Source organism: Mercenaria mercenaria, chromosome 12 (genome assembly GCF_021730395.1).
Source record: "Mercenaria mercenaria strain notata chromosome 12, MADL_Memer_1, whole genome shotgun sequence".
NCBI classification, from domain to species: domain Eukaryota; kingdom Metazoa; phylum Mollusca; class Bivalvia; order Venerida; family Veneridae; genus Mercenaria; species Mercenaria mercenaria.
In genome coordinates, this window is record NC_069372.1 from 65,101,986 (window position 1) to 65,124,149 (window position 22,164).

At 34.3% G+C, this 22,164-nt stretch overlaps 1 long non-coding RNA gene across 1 annotated transcript; it reads left to right on the forward strand.

Annotated features, from left to right (window-relative positions):
• The first annotated feature begins 18,548 nt into the window (after positions 1 to 18,548).
• LOC123535343 (uncharacterized) lies at positions 18,549 to 21,591 on the forward strand. The gene is made up of 3 exons (XR_006683194.2): positions 18,549 to 18,767; positions 19,847 to 19,957; positions 20,488 to 21,591. It is a non-coding gene; the product is annotated as an uncharacterized LOC123535343 (long non-coding RNA).
• The last annotated feature ends 573 nt before the right edge of the window (positions 21,592 to 22,164 follow it).

Below are 22,164 nucleotides of genomic sequence, written 5' to 3' on the forward strand. Positions count from 1 at the left end.
GAATTGCATATCAACGAGTCCACCACTGGTACCATTTTTAACAAAGAGGATAGCATTTGTGCAGAGGTTAAACATCAAAGCGATACTGAAGCTAAGAATCCCCTTCATTTCTTTGCAATCTACCAGGAATAAAACAGACAAAGGAAATGTGAGTTTTTGTGTTGTGGACAACTTTTCTAAAACTAACAAATGTATTACTTAACATGACATACACAATTCTCACAAAATACCAAAACTGAACAAGAGAAGTCACGGTAATGTTAACAGTTTAAGAGAAGAACGTTTTCTTGACAAATTTATGATACCTTTTATATCCATGAAGATTTCAATTCAACGACTTAACCAGTATTTTTTCAGAATATTACTAAAACTTATAGATGAAAGAATAAAAATCTGACATAAAACCCTTAAATAACTGAATGAATACTTTCATTCTTTCAAAAATCATTTACACATTGTACACATAAATCATATTTAGTATGACCAATATTTTTTCTAAAAAAGACATAACAAGCACGGAGGTTATTTACACTTGTATTCACACTTTTTCTTCTTTTTTTTTCGCTAAACTGCCAAAATATCTATCGAATATAAAAATAGAGAAAAAATCCATGTTGTGTTTTGTTTATGGTTCTGATACTGTTTTCAATGATATAATCAGCTGATGTAAAATACCGAAAAGGTGCTGAATTATTGTTTTATTGTTATTCAGCTATAAAATTTATCAATTATGTTTGTTAATAATGGTTTATTGCGTACTAGTATCCATTTTGTGGAATGACAGTCCTATTGTTGAACATACATATTTATTTCCATAAGCTTTATTTACGCTTAACATTATACAGTCGCAAAGAAACTTTGCGTAAGGCATGTAATTCTGACTATGATTTCAGTTGTTCTAAAGTGCCTTGTGACTCACAATTATGACTGAACCAAATTCTAAGCGCACGAAAACACAATACTTTCCATTAAACTGATAGACCTCTTGTAACAGTCTTATAAAGTGGTCTTGGCACTGCCAACACATAGTCTTTACAAATAAATAATTGGCTTCGACCTCGCCCTTATAGAAAGGGCAAATAGCTATATATGTCATAAATCTCTCACGAAAGATCATGAAAACACTCCATTAAACTGATGGACAGTCCTAATTTAGATTCGCGATAACCAATTCATCGTCTTAAATCAGCAAATAAGTAACGACAAGATTTTTATTCAATTAGCAGGTAAGTGTCATATGTCAGTCGGTGCAAGTCATCGCGTACGTTAAGCCAGTGTAATTAATATTTCCAGTCCAAGGTTGATGGAGTTAATTGAATGTCATTTTGTAATAAAGGAACCAGTGTATGAGGAGTGTTGCATATTTCACTTCCAGTAATCAGCAGAAAAAAAATGAATTCATTTATACCGCAGTATAACAAGAGAGTCATGACATTCCTAATTCGCTTCCATTTTGCTGTTTAACTTTATTATCCCTTAAGGTCAGTCATACTGAACCATCCGAACATATATCTTAATTAACATTTGCATTTAATACTGCCTATATAGCCTAGTGGTAAAGCGTCTGCCTCGTGTGCGAAAGGTCAAAAGTTCGTCATACCATAGACGTGCAAAAGTGTACCGGTAACTCTCTTGCTTGGTGCTCAACAATACAAGGGAACCTGTCTGACTTCTGTTCTCTCATACCCTCGTGTCGATTGATTACGTCAGGAATGAGGTGTCGAGACTGATTAGCGTAAGTTGTAGAACTAGCTTCACAATCGACCTAAAATATATAAGTATATATATATCGTAAAATTAAAAAAAGACTTCACACGCTCGCTTAAATTTTCTTAAATCTTAAAAGTCACAAACTAGTTTCGCCGTGAATGGCTCATCAGTGTGTCAAAATTTATAACAATAAAAGAAGGGGCTCTAAATATATAACAATATAATATATAAATGGAAATGGCAATATATAGTAGGTAGCGATCGGCTGCGACTGAAAATAACAAAGAATCATAGAAAATCCTGCCACGTCCCCTAGGTGTCCTGAAATGGTCCAAGTTAGTGGAATATCGCGATTCGGTGATGGGGATATTTCCAATCACGTCCAAACTGATCCAAACTGGTCTAAGCTGGTCTTAAAAATGTTTTCAGATGTCGTGTCATTGTATGTACTGAAGGTCTCTTTTAGAACCTGAAAATGTTATTCATGCTTAGCAATCACCTCATTCTCTTGACCTATAACATTTTCCTCCTTCCTCACTAAAGAAAATGCTCGCAGGTAAACGCTGTGCCGCTAGCAGTGTCCTTGGTTCTGCAATTTGTCAGTGTCTCAAAGGTTTAGAAAGGGGAGGCTACTTTGCAGCATTGATGTTATGGATAGCGAGACTTAACATTGGGTTTCTGTGCAGGGAGAATACTTTGAAGGGTTGACGTGAAAACAGCCTTGATTTGATTGATAATTCGTGCAATGACATAATCAAATTTCCCCATAGTAACTTTGTTTTAAAATCAATCTCAAATCAATAAAATTATCAGAAACTTCAAATCTAACATTAACATTTCAGCCTAAAACAACATAACTTGCACAAACAATCATTTTAAATTTAACGCATAATTAAAAGCCGTACGATGTATAAAATATTAGTTTTAATTACAGCAGGTACCTAGCGCTACATTTTAAACGACAGAAACTATAAATGAACTGCAACTCTGAAGCGTATACTGGAAATTTTGAAAGCGACTCCGGCTTCTTCGTAGAGGCGGATTTGCTAAAGAAAGATGACAACAGAAGTAGTTTATTTATACCAAAGAATGTTGCATTGCATTTTACATACTATTAATTTTCTGTGGCTGCAATAACTCAAGGTAAATACCATTCCGAATGCCTTGGTATACAAGGTACTTGTCATAAAAATTAGGAGAACTGCTTTCAGCAAACTTTTGGTACGGTTTTAGGGTGACCAATGATAGACAAAATTTGTTTGTTTGTTTGTTTGTTTGTTTTGGGTTTAACGCCATTTTTCAACAGTATTTCAGTCATGTAACGGCGGGCAGTTAACCTAGCCAGTGTTCCTGGACTCTGTACCAGTACAAACCTGTTCTCCGCAAGTAACTGCCAACTTCCCCACTTGAATCAGAGGTGGAGGACTAATGATTTCAGACACAATGTCGTTTATCAAATAGTCACGGAGAACATGCGGCCCGCCCGAGGATCGAACTCACGATCCCGCGATCCGTAGACCAACGCTCTTACCTACTGAGCTAAGCGGGCGGGCTGATAGACAAAATATTCATTTTATATAATTCTTGTTTTAGTCATACATGTTGAGTTCTTGGTCATTCTTGAAAAACGATTTTGATAAAATGTTGAGAGATTTGATGTCGCAAAACTTATGTTGTTTCTGTTCTATGATTATGCCATACTTGTAAGTTATCCTTTTTTTGTGACTGTATTTATATGTTTGTATAATAAGCCTCGTGACCATGATGCTTTCAATGTGGCTGTTGCAACCATCCAGTATTAGACCAGAAAGCAACATTTGTATGTTAATATATTTCCTTTTTCTTCATCTTTCTCTTTTCTTCTAACACACGCTTTTCTTTGTTTTACATTATCAATTTAGCTGATGTTGGAACCATCAGCCTTTCAGTTTACTTTTTCACCATGAATAACAAGTCGGTGTGCGCCTCATGTTTATAACACATACGAATATTTGCATACTTTTCCAATTTATGCCAAATTTTTCGGATGAAATATTGCCTTCCTGCATGAAACAAAATCCAGAATGAAAGTTAAACTATTATAAAATTGAGGTGTTCGCTGTTTTTAACAGAAAAAAAAAACTATAAGATGCAATTAGATATCTCAATTAACCTTACAAGATATTTTAAATTCAATTGAATTACTGTAAACTAGAACAACTGCAGAAAAGTAACAAGTACGTTCTACTTTTCACAAGAGTTTACATTCCCATAAAAAGACGAAAGTGATATTGTACGAATATTAAATGCATTGCTTCTTTCTGGGAGAAATGGCCATTTCCTCGTTGTTAATTCCCTAGTCAGTCTACACGAACTCTTTAGATGTATTTGAATGTTTTGTCAATGGTCTTTGTCTGCGATTTGTATAAGGACATTTACAAAAATGTAATTCCGTCTGAAGAATTCTACTGATAAATGCAGTTTTCACAGGTAATTCTGGAATATAAGATTCTTTCACTGGTTGTAGGTGCAGATAGGAATATCCGGCCTCGAGGGTAACTGTTTAGGCGGTAACGAGGCTCCCTGTTTAGGCGGTAACGAGGCTCCCTGCCTAAACAGTTACCCAAGAGCCGGATATTTCTGCACCTATTACCAGTGAAAGAATCTTTTTCTTGCATACCGATTTCAAGAAATAATAATAAAAATTAAATCAGTCGAACGGCTTTCTTTTAAGAGCTATTTCTTATGGCAGTGTATTTAAAAAAAAGCGCGGGTAACCAACGTCCGTAAACAGGAAAGACGTCATGACGTTTCAAAACAAACAACAATGTTTAGTTCCGGTTTTGATTTATCAGTTGCAGCGTAACGTTATGAATTTTTGATAAAATAACGTGATTTGAACGAGAAATATACTGTCAGGAACCAATAGGAACTGTCAAGGTATTGAATTTTTATTCCGTTTTTTAAATAAAACATAAATTACTACATAAATCTTCTATATATACATGTAGTTCGTTATACGTCATTTACAGCACAAGAGTCATCTTACACCCAGGGTTGTAAGATGGATTTTACAGCACCGGTAAAGATACCGGAAATCCCCGTCTGGTATGCAAGAAAGATATTTACATAATGTGTATCTGTTAATGTTATTTTATTTGTATAAGACTTTCTGTGTAAGCTTTTGGAAACGTTGTACTCTTGTTACATTCGGTGTGGCGACATTTGGCGGAGCGACGTTTTGCGGGACGATGCTTGGCGGGACGACATTCAACGGGGTGGCGTTTAGCACGGCGATGTTTGGCGGGGTCTCAATCGGCGGGATGACGTTCGGCGGAGCGCAATAACAACGTTTGTCGTTGTTTCGCAGCGACAGAACAAAATGGCACAAACCATACTCTAGCGTACATGCAGATGTGCTACATATTTCACAATATCGTAGATCAAGTAAAACATACGTCTGAAAAAAACTCCATATAAAATATAAGGTTTTAATTAACTGACTTAACTTCGAGTATACGTTAAAATGCACCAGTTACCGTCATCACTATATCAAGGAGAGGATATCCAAACCCCATCCCTGTCTACTTCGACAAATTCCAAATCAAATATATCACTAAAATAGTTTGGTCTTGCCTACATAATGTGGACTATAATGGTAAACAAGTGGCCAAAGTTTCAAAGCCATTTGACAAACAAGTTAGGCAAAATATGGACTGGTATGAAAAAAGTAACTGATTTCACAGTCCAAAAGGGGCCATATTTCAGCCAAAATAGTTACAAGATTTATGCAGACTAGCTTACGGATGGAGATCATGACGATTAACAGGTGTTCAAAGTTTCAAAGCCACATGTCAAATAGTTTTGACAAAACATTGACTTGTACGTAAACTAAACCAATTTCCATGTCTAAAAACGGTCATGTTTCAGCCAAATTAGTTGACAGAGTTATGTACTCTTGTCTACAGATGAAAATCATAATGAAAAGCAAGCGTTCATAGTTCAAAGCCACATGTCAAATAGTTTTGACCACACGTGGACTTGAACGAAAACTGAACCAATTTTCAACAGAGTTGTGTACTCTTGCCTACAGACATCTATACTGTTATAATAAACAAGTGATAAAAGTTTCAAAGTCATATGTCAAACAGTTTACACAAAATATGAACTGGTACGAAAAAAATAACCAATATTTGTAAGTTAAAAGGGGACATAATTCAGCCCAAACCCAAGATGGACTTACGTACACTCTTGCTAAAACTGGAAATGTTGATGGTGTTTAAAGTTCAAAAACTTTATTTCAAAAAGATTTATCAAAACGTGGACTGGTAAGAAACTATCAACAAGATGTGACGCCGACGCGGACACTAACGACGACGCCAACGCCGATGCCGGGGCGAGTAGGATAGCTCTAATTATTCTTCAAACAGCCCAGCTAAAAGTGCTGTAAAGGTACAATTTAAAGCCATAATGCTAAATTCAGTTTTATCTATTTGCGTCAGATAAGGAAACAAATGCATTTAAATGAAACAAAAACTCGTTATGTATGTACAAGAATGCATCAAAAACTGTAAAACTATAAGCTTTATGACAATACGTTTGATCTAACTCATGTTAACAAATATAATGGTAATGACTTTTGTACATTTCTCTCGGAACTTTTCTGGAAAGCATTAAAAACAAAATCAAACATGCCATTCTGTACTTTAATCGCGCTAGTTGTAAGCTCTTTCAGCATTTTATGAACCTGTTTAATCTACTCGAGATTTCGAGAGTTTACGGGCTTTTCAAAATTATCATGTTTTATATCACAAACTTAGGTGATCTCTTAATTGTTCTATTGTTCCTCTTTCATTTTAAAATAGATGCAAGTGCATGAGTAATTGTATTCAATGAATGCCGGTTCTGTTAGACAGGCTACTATATGGAAACATAATTTAATAAATTAGAATAAAACGGGTGCCCACCACTTTGTGTTAGTCGCCGTTAAGCACGCATCTTTAATCACACTGTAATTATGTAATTAAATCGGATCATTATTAAATGACAAATCAATGCCATTTTATGTAAAATGTTCTACAAATTTGTAAGAAGACTTTTTTTATATTTATACTTGTCAATCGTAATTAAACTTCATAAATGATTTATATTGTGAAAATAAAACATGATTAAAAACTGTTTGGAGAGTAATATGTTAGCTGAGTTATAACACATACAGAACAAACAATAGAAAAAGCAGTTTCCGTCATAATGAATTTTCATTTCCGCGTAAACGAAGAAAGTGCAATTGGCCAAGTTCTAGATACATTAATCTTTACAGGGAGAAATAGACATTTCTTCCTGATAATTCCCTAGATATACGAAGTACTTTGGTGTTATTTCAAGGCTTGTAGACCGACATCAAGAAATGTGTTTCCATTTACAGAATCAAAATGGTTATGTTTACATTAATTGTTTTGTTTACAAATATCTTTCATTTTTCCTTTTTGAAACTTTGCATCAATGCAGACAAGAAATGTTTAATTGTTAATATTAAGCATACCCCAATGTTATTACACATTTGCTTACGCGGGTTTCACGTTTTCCATGAAAAACTAAGAAAATGTGATAGTATATTCATTATTGTGGCTTTTGAAATATCTGATTAGTCCAAATAGGTAGCATGATAAAATCTCTTTTTAAGTTTTGTCCTTGAAAGTCTCCTTTGCAGGAAATGGTAAAAAGAAACATCTTTTAAAATACCTTATGTGCAGGAGATTGGATAAAGCTCTTTTAAGGTATCGTCCATGCAGGAAATGGAAAACGTCTCATTTTAAGTAACGTCCGTACAGGAAACAGAATTAAGTCTCAAAATTGTGTTCAGGCACACAGGAAAGGAAATTATTACAATAACAGCATTGTGATGATAACAAGCGATATTCCAGACAGAACTTTAATATTCCATCTCTACTACTGATACAATATTTTTGCTAGGGACTGCATATTTGCTTCTCAAAAGGAGGACTTTAACATTCTTTGAAGCCAATTCTACTAAGTAGGAACTGCAATTGCGCTTCATTCCTAACAATACATTAGTATTTTATTTTAAAAGAACACTGGAAATATGCGAAAGATGTGTCGTATGTTGTATCCGACATCAAAACTGTTAGTACATGTGGCAAAATACTTGAAACAAAAATGATAAAAGGTTAGACTTTTTAAATCTAATAAATGTTGCACCTCAATTGCTATATATACGGCTAGAGCAGAAAACGTAATTCATTTGCACTATAAAGTCTGCAAAGTCTTTTTGAAGGTATCTTGCAGTTTTACTTTAAGAAGATACGCTAAGTATTCAAACACAAACATACAACGATATATCGCAGTAACGGCCTATTCAACCCAATCGGGGGAGGCGGGTTCGGGCCTGCATTTAAACAAGAAAGACTATCCTCATATACCAGCAGAACTGTGTTCCCAAAGAAGTGACATCGGCATGGCTGTGTCAACATTTCTGTTAAAAATACAGCAAAAACGAAATCGAAAACCATAAAAAGTACACAAGTTACATTTACTGTAGAGGAACATATTTTACATAAAAAGGAAATTGAAATGGCAAAGAAGACTAGTTATAACGTCTGAAAGAAAATCAATGCATTCATCGGAGGCGACAATGGCTATTTAAATGTATCTTTTGACGTATGTCATATGCACCACAAGCTCAATATGTCTCCATCCGCACGCGAGCTGTTTCATTCTAGTAAGATATATGAGCGAGAGCTGAAAAGAAATGGAATTTAGCCAACACTTTAACATCATTTCATTTCATCTATTACTATACTGTATAGATACGACATACCCATATGCAAATACAAAAGCTCTTTCAATAAAGAAATGTTTCTCGGACAAGAGAAGAAAAGTCCTCTAAACTGATTTGTCTGACTTTTTGACAAACACTGTAATGACAAGTCATCATAACTTATATAAATATAATTAATTTTATTCGGTTCAATAACATTGTAGACCACTATATATGATTTCGTTAGGCAATATTGCTACAAATCATCACAATATATCAAGTTAACGACATTTCAACTTCGTGAGGATTATAAACGCTAGTGCCATTTTAAGACTTCTAAGCTATTATTTTCGGTTGCGCTCTATTTATAAAGAAAGTTGCCACATGACCTATAACTGTCATGTGATTGGACTTATGTATACTTTCCTACCTAGGTAGGCTAGGATATAAAAATGTTAATACCTTACAGAAGCGTCTGCTAATAAAGATGACATTTAATTGAATGTGAACTGACACTGGTTATTTGTGGAAGTGTCAGTTCCATTAACTTTTATGCCATTCACGCTGCGCAGAATTAATTAACGTATATATGTAAGAGCTAAGGAAATCACGCTTTCAGACGTCAACAAGAAGTCACTGAACGTACAAAAAGTGTTAATTTCTGTCGTAAATATTGGATTCAACAACTTTTTGCAGACAATATTCCAAGAATCATATAATAATGTACTCAGTAAAGAATGCCTTTTGAAATAAAATTGTAAATGATACATGGGAGGCGGTCTTATGCCCAGTATAATATTTGATCGCAAACCGCTGTATCGCTTTCTTTCGGTTATTGTTTATGTTTTTGTCTTAACGGAGTTTCATCATACATTATGTCTCAATATGGAGGTCATGGATGATTTTACTGTATCCTTTAGATTTCAGATTAAACTACGATTGTATCAATTGCTTATTTATTTTCATTTGTTTTACAAAGGAATGCGTTTGCAAAAATGATATTTACTGCAGAGATAGTTCCTAAAAGTTTAAAGTCATGAACCACAATTGACAACCTAGCGTTTAGTGTTCACACATAACAATTAATGCCGAGTATAATACTTAATTCATTATTGATCATGTTGTGAAAGCTTCTTCGGAAACTTTTAATTTCCATATTTTTCACGTGCTATGAAGCCATTGCTCAACATATGATTCCCGGTTATGATTGGATTATTGCGAGAAGACCTTATCTGACATTGAAATAGATGTCAAATACATGCATATAGTATGACACCAGGAAATGTTTTAAGTCTACTAAAACAGGCTACTATTTAAGATGAAATTTAGATACAATGTGCCATTGAATGATATTTTAAGATGTCTACCTTTACGTTATCACATATCATATATAAAAACAAGACAGAACTCTTCAATACGTACCTTGAAAATTTACATTGAAAGGAGATGACTTATCAGCAAGTTTTTAAGAGAATTCCTATAGTTTTATTTTATTTCATAGATTTTTTTTCAAAATTCACATATCTGATAGGAAATTTTGTGCAGAAAATAATGAACAAAACAATGGGTCACCAAGCTTGCTGTAGCGGAAAATTGGACACAGCCACTGTTGCTGAAACTGCTGGCGATTTTTCAACATTTTCATAATTTTCTGCTTTTTTATAAATACCAACAAAAACATGAATCAAGACAGCACAATATGGTTTATATATTTCTTTCATATTATAGTCATATTTGAAATACAATATCATTACAACGATGGGCACAAACGAAAAAAAAATCTTGTTTCATATTCAATTTGAATAGGTTTTTGATGACATCAGTATTTGCTTTAAAATTCAGTAAAACTTGCGGCACTGCCTTATAAAAAGCTTTTATTAAATCACTTATATAAATTCGTGTTAATAAATAATTCATAAAATTGTAGTTCATATCAATTTAGACAAATCTTAGGTACTTTGTTAAATCAAATTACTGATTTTAAAAACTCTAATAATATGTTTCTAATAATGTTTTCAATGATGTACAATTCCGGAGAGGAGCTAACTTATTGTTCGTTGATGAAATTTCTCAATTATGTTTGCAAATAAAATAGTTCATTGCGTAATAGTATCCATTTTTAAGAGTAACAGTCCTATAATTGTACATACAAATGCACATTTTATTTCCATAAGCTTTATTTTCGTTTAGCATTATTCAATCGCAAAGAAACTTATCCCAGGGCATGTTATTCTGACTATATTTTTGTTGCATTAGAAAAAAATTACTTTAGTTGTTTTAGCTCTGTGACTTAAAGATATGACTGAACCAAATTCAAAAGCCCACGAAAGGACAATACTTTCCATTTAACTGATAATCCTGATGAAGGATGAAGTCTTATAAATTGGTCTTGGCCATACCATCACATAGGCTTTACAAGTAATTAATTGGTTTCGACCTCATCCTTATAGAAAGGGCAATATCTATATCTATGTTATTAATGTCTCACGAGAAATCATGAAAACACTTCATTAAACTGATGGACATTCCTAATTGACATTCTTGATAACCCATTCATCGACTTAAATCCGCAAAACAAACCAATTTTTATTTAATTAGCATCAAATATATGCTAGCTAAGTGTCATATGTCAGTCAGTGCAAGTCATCTCGTACGTTAAGTCAATGTTGTTAATATTTCCAGTCCTTTAAGGTTCATGGAGTCAATTAAATGTCATTTTGTAATATAGCAACGCACACGTTCGTATCAGGGTGAATGAGGTGCAAATCTGAAGCGTATATCGTGCAATAATTACTGGAAATTTTGACAGCGACTTCCGCTTTTTTGTAGAGGCGGATTTGCTAAAGAATGATGACAACAGAAATAATTTATTTATACAATAGAATTATATTGCATTGCATTTACATAATTTTCTGAGGCTGCTATAACGCAAGGTAAATGCTTTTCCGAAGACCTTGCTATACCAGGTACATGCCATAAAAATTAGAACTACTTTCAGCAAACGTTTGGTACGGTTTCAGGGTGACCATCAGACAAAATATGCATTTTATATAATTCTTGTTTTAGTCTTTCATGTTGAGTACTTGGTCATTCTTGAAAAACGATTTTGATAAAATGGTGAAAGACTTTTGTTGTTGTTTCTGTTCTATGATACTACCATACCTGTAAGTTATCAATATGGAATACATACTTTTTATTGAACTTATATGTATGTATAATAAGTCTCGTGACCATAATGCTTCCAATGTGGCTATTGCAACCATCCAGTATTAGACCAGAAAGCAACATCTGTATGTTTATCTGTTAATTTTTTCTTCATCTTTCGCTTCTCTAACACGCTCTTTTCTTTGTTTTACATTATCAATTTAGCTGATGTTGGAATCATCAGCCTTTTAGTATACTTTTTAACCATGATTAAAATTCGTCGCGCACCATATGTCTATAACACATCCGAATCTATGTATACTTTGTTAATATAACTTAAAAGTCCTAGTATCTTTCACTGGCTTCACTTTTCCAATTTAGGTCAAAGTTTTCGTATTAAATATTAACAAAATCCGGAATGAAAGCGAAATTATAATAAAATTTAGGTACTTTTTATAAGAGTTTACATTTCCCATAAAGAGACGAAAGTGATATTAAACGAACATTAAATGCATTGCTTCTTTCAGGGAGAAATGGCAATTCCCTTTTCGTTAATTCCCTAGTCAGTCTATTCGAACATTTTTGACGTATATGAATGTTTTGTCAGTGGTCTTTGTCTGCGATTTGCATTAGAGCATTTATAAAAGTAATTCCGTTTGATGAATTCTACGGATAAATGATGCTGTTTCCACAATAACAGTATTTAAGATATAAAATTTCTGGAAAAATATTTCTTACCTCTACTTTAAGATAACATAACTATAGATTTATGATATTAATATAATCATGATGTTACTTTTTATGATGTTTTACGGAAAACACTGACATCTCGATTACCAAGAAGTATTTGCTTGCTTCTGTCATAGACGTTGAAGATAAAACTCTCGCTGAAATAGGTAACAGTAATTATCATCTGTTAACCCTGTTTGAGGTGCCATACTTTGGGTTTCAAAATATCAAAATGTTTCCAGATTATTTGTGCTTTACGATAATGCATGTAACAAAACGAAACAAAAAGTATCGAACTCTAAACCTCGTAATGGTCGATAGACTTCTATATAGCACCAGTACCACTGATGTTTGTGACCAATTTGATATTATATTACACATAACAACAAGCACATCAGAGCAAAATGCTAGTTTGTTTAACAAGGGTCTTATCATGACTGTGACGGTTTACATAATGTAAATCTGTTAATGTTATTTTATTGTATAGGATTTTCTGTGCACTATGCTCTTGCTTGATAATACATTTCTAGATTACCTGTTTAAATGAAAAGAAACTTTTTGAGTCAGGTCACATCTCTAATTTTTCTTGTTTGTTTTTCTTGTGTTTTGTTTAGCAAGTAGGTAGCAGTATAAATGTTTGGAACACCCGGTCACTCATAATTTGCAAATGCATTGTTTTTAATAAATGATACCTGGTTTATGATGAATATCATAAACATGTATTTGAATAAATGTACAACAGTTGTATATTTATTCAAATACATGCATATGATATTCATCATAAACCAGGTATCATATATATATTATTTAAAGCATTACCGCATTTTACCATCAAAGAATTTGATGTGTGAACAAAGATTTTTGAAATTTGCATTTAAAAACTATGTTTTTCATGTACAGAAATCAATACTTGACTAAAACTTCATAGAAATATCATGTCTGTACTATTTATTTTGAAGTATAAATGTGTGGTTTAGTTAGAAAAACTGGTTTATTTGAAACTTAACGGTATACTTCTTGAAAAATGGCACCATTTTGAAAATCAAATAGCCGCCAAAAACATCGCAGTAAAACAATGTAACAGTTGCCGATGGCGTTACTCTTAGGTGACACATGAGCATAAAAACGTAATTTTCCAAAATAAAGCAAAGAAATGTACAGGATAACAATTCGGCAATTAGCCTATAGGGGGATCGGGGGACTGTTTCTTATATTTACAAACTGGATAATTATCAGTAAAATCTCGCCAAATATTTTGATAATGTTTTTTCGGCGATCCTCTACTGAGATTTTTCAAATGATTTCGATTACAATCTGCGGGCTAGTTGCAAAAATATTTCTTTTTATACTTATTGGAGCTGTGAAAGTCTAGTAAGCGATATAGGACCATCTTTGTCCTCTTGTTTTTAATCCCCCGCCGTGGCGGAGGTATTATAGGAATGGTCTGCGTCCGTCCGTCCTTCCGTCTTTCCGTCCGTCCGTCCTTCCGTCCGTAACAAAATCGTGTCCGGTCCATATCTCCTAAACCCCTTGAAGGATTTCTATGAAACTTGGGTCAAATGATCACCTCATCAAGACGATGTGCAGAACCCATGAGTCAGCCTTGTCGGTTCAAGGTCAAGGTCACAACTCAAGGTCAAAGGTTTGAGCCTGCCATTTTGTGTCCGCTCTATATCTCATTAACCCCTTGAAGGAATTTTATAAAACTTGGGTCAAATGATCACCTCATCAAGACGATGTGCAGAACCCATGAGTCAGCCATGCCGGCTCAAGGTCAAGGTCACAACTTAAGGTCAAAGGTTTTAGCCTTCCATTTTGTGTCCGCTCTACATCTTCTAAACTCCTTGAAGGATTTTCATGAAACTTGGGTCAAATAATCACCTCATTAAGACGATGTGCAGAACCCATGAGTCAGTCATGCCGGCTCAAGGTCAAAGTCACAACTTAGGGTCAAAGGTTTGAGCCTTCCATCTTGTGTCCGCTCTATATCTCCTAAACCCCTTGAAGGATTTTCATCAAACTTGGGTCAAACGATTACCTCATCAAGGCAATGTGCAGAACTTATGAGTCAGCCATGCCGGCTCAAGGTCAAGGTCACAACTTAAGGTCAAAGGTTTTAGCCTTCCATTTCGTTTCCGCTCTATATCTTCTAAACTCCTTGAAGGATTTTCATGAAACTTGGGTCAAATAATCACCTCATCAAGACAATGTGCAGAACCCATGAGTCAGTCATGCCGGCTCTAGGTCAAGGTCACAACTTAGGGTCAAAGGTTTGAGCCTTCCATCTTGTGTCCGCTCTATATCTCCTAAACCCCTTGAAGGATTTTCATCAAACTTGGGTCAAACGATCACCTCATCAAGGCGATGTGCAGAACTTATGAGTCAGCCATGTCTGCTCAAGGTCAAGGTCACAACTGAAGGTCAAAGGTTTGAGCCTTCCATTTCGTGTCCGCTCTATTTCTCCTAAACCACTTAAAGAAATTTTATAAAACTTGGGTAAAATGATTATCTTATCAAAACGATGTGCAGAAAGTATGAGTCAACCATGCCAGCTCAAGGTCAAGGTCACAACTAAGGGTCGAAGGTTTGAGCCTTCCATTTTGTGTCCACTCTGTATCTCCTAAACCCCTTGAAGGATATTCATCAGACTTGGGTCAAATGATCACCTCATCAAGAACTCATAATTCAGCAATGTCAACTCAAGGTCAAGTTCACAACTGAAGGTCAAAGGCTTCAGCTCTGTATCTCCTAAACCCCTTGAAGGATTTTCATGAAACTTGGGTCAAATAATCACCTCATCAAGACGTTGTGCAGAATTCATGAGTCAGCCATGTCAGTTCAAGGTCAAGGTCACAGCTAAAATCAAAGGTTTACCCTTTCACTATCCATAGCAGTGGCGGGGGATTTAGCTGTCTTTCAGACTGCCTTGTAAACATTATTTCAACACTCCTCGCTTATTAATATTTAAAACATTTTCGAATAATCGAGTCATTTGAACTTTTGAGAGCACATTTTATTGATCGAACTTCGTATCAAAATAACTTATCTCCTATCATTTTGTACATCAGTTTTATTTTCTCATCATCAGGCCCCTTAACCAACGGCTTATATACTGTTGAAACTGCAGACATGCATTATCTGCCACCTAGATGTGAAGTAATATATCTACATATACGGTGCATGATTCAAACATTCAGATCAATAAATGTCAGAACCTATTTCTTTTCTTGAAATCTTTTTGGTTGTTGTGATATTTTGTCAGGCCGCAAGCCGGTATTGCATTCACCTTTACTTCCTATAAATATCTGTGGTGAATGTCTTTTAGCAGCTAATTGAAAATGTACATTTTGATTGATGGATAAAAAATTCCTAAGGGTTTCGAATGGAATATTTTCTTAAGTTGTGTAGGTGCTCTGAGCTTATTGTTAGACAGTATAATTCGTTGCTAGACTCCTTTAAAAATAGCCTAACTTCTGATACGGAGTGATCTCTCATAAACGATTTTATAGTCAACTAGTCCCCTAGTTAACTCGTTCCCCAGTCACCTCGTCTCAAATTTGGTCATCTGATATCCCTTGAAAATTTTAAATTCGTCATTTCGTCTCCCCACTTTTCGGCCCCACCTTTTTAGTCTTATTTTTTGTCAATGTTTCCTAGATTATAATTAATATAATTATGATGCGAAATATGTATTCTGTAAAATATAGATAAAACATGAAAATTTTACTATAAAACTACATTTTGTTTTGCTTTATAAAAAAACCAGATCGTATGTAAAAGTACAGAGTGCATGTACGTTTCGTAGCTTAAAGTGTGAATGGTTGGTTATAAGTCATTAACATTTATCATCTCGACATTTGTCAGTACTGTATACCGCAAAATGAAAGTCGCCATAAGACCTAAAATTGTGTCGGGTTGACTTAACATCTAACAAAACAAAAATGAACACAAAATATCTAAATATGTACGTTTAATGAATCACAATGTCCTGGACGGTATAGTCACAAAGTCTAGGTGTATGTATCCGCACATAAAATTTTGTCAAGACAGCTTGGCTCTTAATGGCCCCTTGTTTTGTAGTATTTTATTTATATACAGTTTGCAGCATCAAAACTATATACAAGAGTTTTCTACTTATTTAACATTAGTTTTATTCAATGTTAAAGCCGCCATGTTTATTTCGTTTAAGTCTGTGATATTCAATTAATTAAAAGAAATGTCACTTAAATACTTTTGCTCATGTCGATGACTTTACTTGTAAACGTTCAGAAGCTTCTAAAGAAAACAATGATCCTATACAAAGACTGATGAGTCAAAACTATTTTTATTTCACTTTCATGTGTTCTTTACTCACAAAAAGTACATTGAAATAGCCAACAATTTACGAACAAACTAGTCCTTTTGGTCACAGTCACAGAGCTGATATATTAGACATTCGTGTAAATGTAACATAACATCAATTGAAAAATAGATAAAGGAATAAAACAAAACATTATTCTAATAAATACCGATCCGATAAATTTGAGTGTCTTGCAAAGGATGAAATCTTCCTTTAGAAAACTGATGATGACATAATCAATTTCAACATTCCCCTGTATGTATATTTGATTAGATTCGAGCTTATCTTGATAAAAAGGACAAAGATCTTTATGTTTGTTGTTAATCTCACACTAGACAGAACGAGAACACCAGACATATCGAAGACACTTCATTAAATTGATGCGGTTATATCTATGCAAAGAAAATATGTACGAAGTGATAAATGGATTTTTACAGTCTGCCAAATGTATTGGCAGAAATGAATTAGCGTACAGACTTTTTCCATTTTTTACAATTACAGCTTTCGAGGGAAGTTAACATGAGTAACATAAACATTAATTTACCATTCCAATGTCGTTTAAAATGAACACGAACCTTCTCCAGTCCGAAATGCAGAATGAAAACTAAATTATTATAAAATTGGGTACTCGCAAGTTGAAATAGAAAGAGGTATCAGAGCTTGCCGGTTAATATCTCGATTCACCTTAAATGATATTTTAAAATCATTATAATTAACTAGAATTTCTGCAGAATGAAAATGGAAAGTACATTTTACTTTTTACAAGTCAGTCTATAAGAACACTTTTAGATGTATTTGAATGTTTTGTCAATGGCCTTTTTCCTGCGATTTGTATTAGGGTATTTACAATTCCGTCTGATGAATTCTACTGATAAATGTTGTGTTTACAATAGCATTATTTTTCAGATATTTCAGGGAATGTTATGTCCACTCTGCCTGAAGATAACATGACTATAGATTTATGATATTAATATAATCATGATGTTACCATTTTGTAATGTTTTACGGAAAACACTGGTATCTCGATTATCAAGAAGTATTCGATTGCTTCTGCCATAGATGCTGAAGATTCTTGCTGAAATAGGTGACAGTAATACCCTTTGTTAAAAAGTGTTTGAGTCTCTATACTTTGGGTTTTAAAATATCAAAATATGATTCCAGATTGAGTATTCGTGATTTACGATTATACATGTTATTAAAAAATGTCGCAACAATGGGCGGGACGACGTTCAGAGGAGCGTCATTACGACGTTGGCGAAAATCAGCTACCATAGTCTAGGTTATATGCAGATTTACTACATATCTCACAAGATCGTATATCATGTAAAATATACATCTGAAAACACTCGGTAGCCTAGTGGTAGAGCGTCCGCTTCGAGTGCAGGAGGTCGTGGGTTCGATCCCCGGTCACGTCATACCAAAGACGTAAAAAATGGTAATGGTAGCTTCCTCGCTTGGCGCTCAGCATTAAGAGGGTAGTGCTAGGACTGATCAGCCGGTAGACAGTATAATGTGATTTGGTGGGTTATCATGTCACGTGTCTACGGCGTGATATTCTAGCGAGGCAGCACTATAAAGTTGGGCATTGTGCTCACTGCTACAAGTAGACACCGTCGTTTATATGACTGAAAAATTGTTGAAAAAGACGTTAAACCCGAACACACACACTGAAAACACTCCATATGAAATAAAGGTTTTCGTTAACTGACTTTACTTCAAATATGTGTCACGCCATGAGATTTTTGGCCCAAATGCGGCGTTACGTCATTCGAGAAAAACCCGATTAAAGTTACGTCACAAAAATGAGTGGAGTTCAACACGTTTTCGCGTCAGTTAATGCATTTTATCAATTAACACTATATTATTGGGACAATAAATGAATGAAGAGACAAACGTCATTTATCAAGCATGTATTATAACATTTCCGTGTTTTGTCATTTCGTTTCATTATCAAATAACTGACAATTTGTCGCCCTTTGTATCAACACGCCATTTGTAAACAGGAAAGGTCGTGAGAAAGTAAGCTTTTAAACAGTAATTTGACGATAAATTTAAAAGGGATAATGATTGGCATTGCGCGATTTACAGGTAAGTAGTAATATTCATGACCTCTGATGGTAATGGAAAATAATCAGAAAATTAAAACAGCGTCAGTTAAGTTATGTCAGCCGGAAAATTCGCAGTAAAATTACCCCCCTCCCGTGAATATTTTAATAAAACTTTTACCCCCCTTCTCCATTCCACAACTGAGTTACCTCAAATTACCCTCCTCCCCATCAACTTCCTCCAAATACCTCCCTTCTCTTGGATTTTGTCATTTGAAATACACCCTTCCCCAGCTTGAGAAATCCTTCCACACTGCATAAACTAAATACACCCCCTCTCCCCCTCCCTCGTTTCTTTTATCTGTAAATTACCTTCCTCCGATATCTTCCAAATAAGGGGTAGGGGGGGGGGGGACTTACAGAAACAGTTGTATCACATCTTTTGTCAGTTTAAATGAATTATTTCTAATTCATGTCAAACTCACTTTAATTATAAAACTACAAAGAAAAGTAGTTTATTTTTATTTTGTATGACACAGATGCTCAATAGCTTTTAGTGGTAATTTGCATTCAGTTCATTTGACCATGATTGTTGGCTTCCTCACCACTACATAATGTTCTTTACAAGTTACAAACAACTTCTGCACATTAAATGAATATATTTTAAAATGTAAAGACATTTTGTTAAGAAAGTCATGCTTTTGATTGAAACATATTACACTCTTAATATAAATCTTTGTGTTCTATGTTTGTTTGTTTGTTTTGGGTTTAACGCCGTTTTTCAACAGTATTTCAGTCATATAACGGCGGTCAGTTAACCTAACCAGTGTTCCTGGGTTCTGTACCAGTACAAACCTGTTCTCCGCAAGTAACTGCCAACTTCCCCACATGAATTATCAGAGGTGGAGGACTAATGATTTCAGACACAATGTCGTTTATCAAATAGTCACGGAGAACATACGCCCCGCCCGAGGATCGAACTCGCGACCCCGCGATCCGTAGACCAACGCTCTTACCTACTGAGCTAAGCGGGCGGGCTTTGTGCTCTATGTACTGAGGTAAATAGGTAGGCCGTCTTTATCTCATATTTCAGCTTTTTTAAAAAGCATTTTAATTTTACAGATTAACTATTGATTAGCTACTGAGGAACATCTGGCATATTGCTATGACCTTAAACACAAAAAAGGAATTCTCAAGGCATGCCTACATACCACATGTTGAAATAGTTTGTGGGTTTGTAATTTTCTGCATTTTTGCAGTTTTTCTGTTGTAAGAAAGATAAATACTCTTAAAAATGTACAAAAAAAATAAATACCTCTTAAAATAAGTACAAGTAAGTTAAATACATCTTAAAATATCATACACATAAATGACCTGATTGTGTTAATAGCATTTTGAAAGAAATCATTACTAACAGATTCATTCAACAAGCATATCTGGCATATTAAGAGGAGAGTGGGGTAATATGCATAATGATTGAATATCATCATACATGTTTTTTCCCAAGAAACTGTTGCAGTATTTAAATATTTATTTAGTCAGACTGAATGAAATCATTTTTTAAGCGTATGCCTAGTATGTCAGAAGATTAGCTAGCTTTTGTATTCTTGAAAATTATGAGATGGATAGATGGATACTTATTAGTCATGCTTTTATGTAGATTGCACAAAAAAACACTTTTGTTTTTAAAAACTGCTTTACACAATTCTATTCTGCCCATTTCTACTTAAAATTACTAATACTAATGTATTTTTGTTTTGCAGAATGGCTGAAAGATGAAAGAATTTCCAGAAAAAATAAAATTCTTTATGAATTTGTGAATGGAAATGAAACCCAATGAACTAATATGTTTGCTTACCATCCAGTTGAAAGTATGCCAATGGAATAAAGTGCAACTGTCACTGAAGTGCACAAAATAAGGCATGTTGTATGCAAAAGTTCACCAAGCTGATTCAAACTACAAATGTGAGGCAAGAAAAAAAAAGTGAAATTAACTGAACTGTCACAGTTCAACTGTGAGAAATGTTTGGTAAAAGTATGTTTTGTTGCCAGAACAGCAGTGAAGTAGTTAAAAGTAAAACTGTCTTAATTGTTTAAGTAATACAGAATATTTTTTTAAAACTTACTCCATGCATAATATATCTTGAGTGTTCTTTTTTATTTTTATGTATTGTCCTGGGTCAGGGTTGTCGTGCGAGAAAAGTCACAGGCTAGGCGAACTTGTATGGAGATGAGGAAAAAACACAAAGAACACTAGTTGATTTGAATGAAATATGGGCATTTAATAAAATGCCATAAAAAGGCAAAATTTAACATTAAAACAGTACAATCATTATAAAGCAATACAAGGCTAATAAATTTCCGAATTGTAATATCTGGGCGACCAAAAAACCGCCGCCCAAATAACTGACTAGGAAATGTAAATACATTAAAAAAGATACATTCTAAAGATCAATGTACATGTATGAAACTTAATACAACAAACAATTTAAAATATGACTAGAGAAACAAGAGTTTTAAGCAAACAATATTGTCCATTATATATAATAAAGCAACCCTGACCATCAATGTTAACTTAAGTAAAAGGACGAAGAGGAGGAGGAAGAGATGGTGGTGGTTTTTCCTGTAACAAAATTTGGCGAGGGATCCTTCCTCGCCGATAAAACAAAGAACAATGCTCGAAAATTAACGACTGGCTAAGAGCGAGCACGTGACCAAGCGGGCGCTTTTGATTGGTTAAACAATAATTATATGCGAAAGGCTAAAACATTTATGAATAATGTTACTGTTCAATGACTTAAAAAAATTTATGCCTCCATAAAATCTTATTTATGTATTGACCAGGGTCAGGGTTGTCGTGCGAGAAAAGTCACAGGCTAGGCGAACTTGTATGGAGATGAGGAAAAAACACAAAGAACACTAGTTGATTTGAATGAAATATGGGCATTTAATAAAATGCCATAAAAAGGCAAAATTTAACATTAAAACAGTACAATCATTATAAAGCAATACAAGACTAATAAATTTCCGAATTGTAATATCTGGGCGACCAAAAAACCGCCAAAAGGGAAACCGCCGCCCAGTGTAACAAGGCAAAATCAGCCATAAATTGTACATAAAATGTACACGCTACGTACAGACAATAACTGTCTTTCACACATAGAAACTGTGTATTAACTTAACTTGCCCACATATCATAAACTGAAACTGTGTACTTATGTACATGTGTTCACAAATGTGCAACAATAAAATGTGCGGTCAAATGTTTTCCGTTAAAATTAGCCAAAACACTGTGTAATATTTTCTTGTCACAAAGATTATATTTAAGCACCCTTGCATTTATGTATATACCAAACATAGACTAAAAATATATACGTATCTTGAATTAACGGCAGATGGACCGTCTCAAGGCGGCGACCGCTGAAGCTCGAACATTGTAG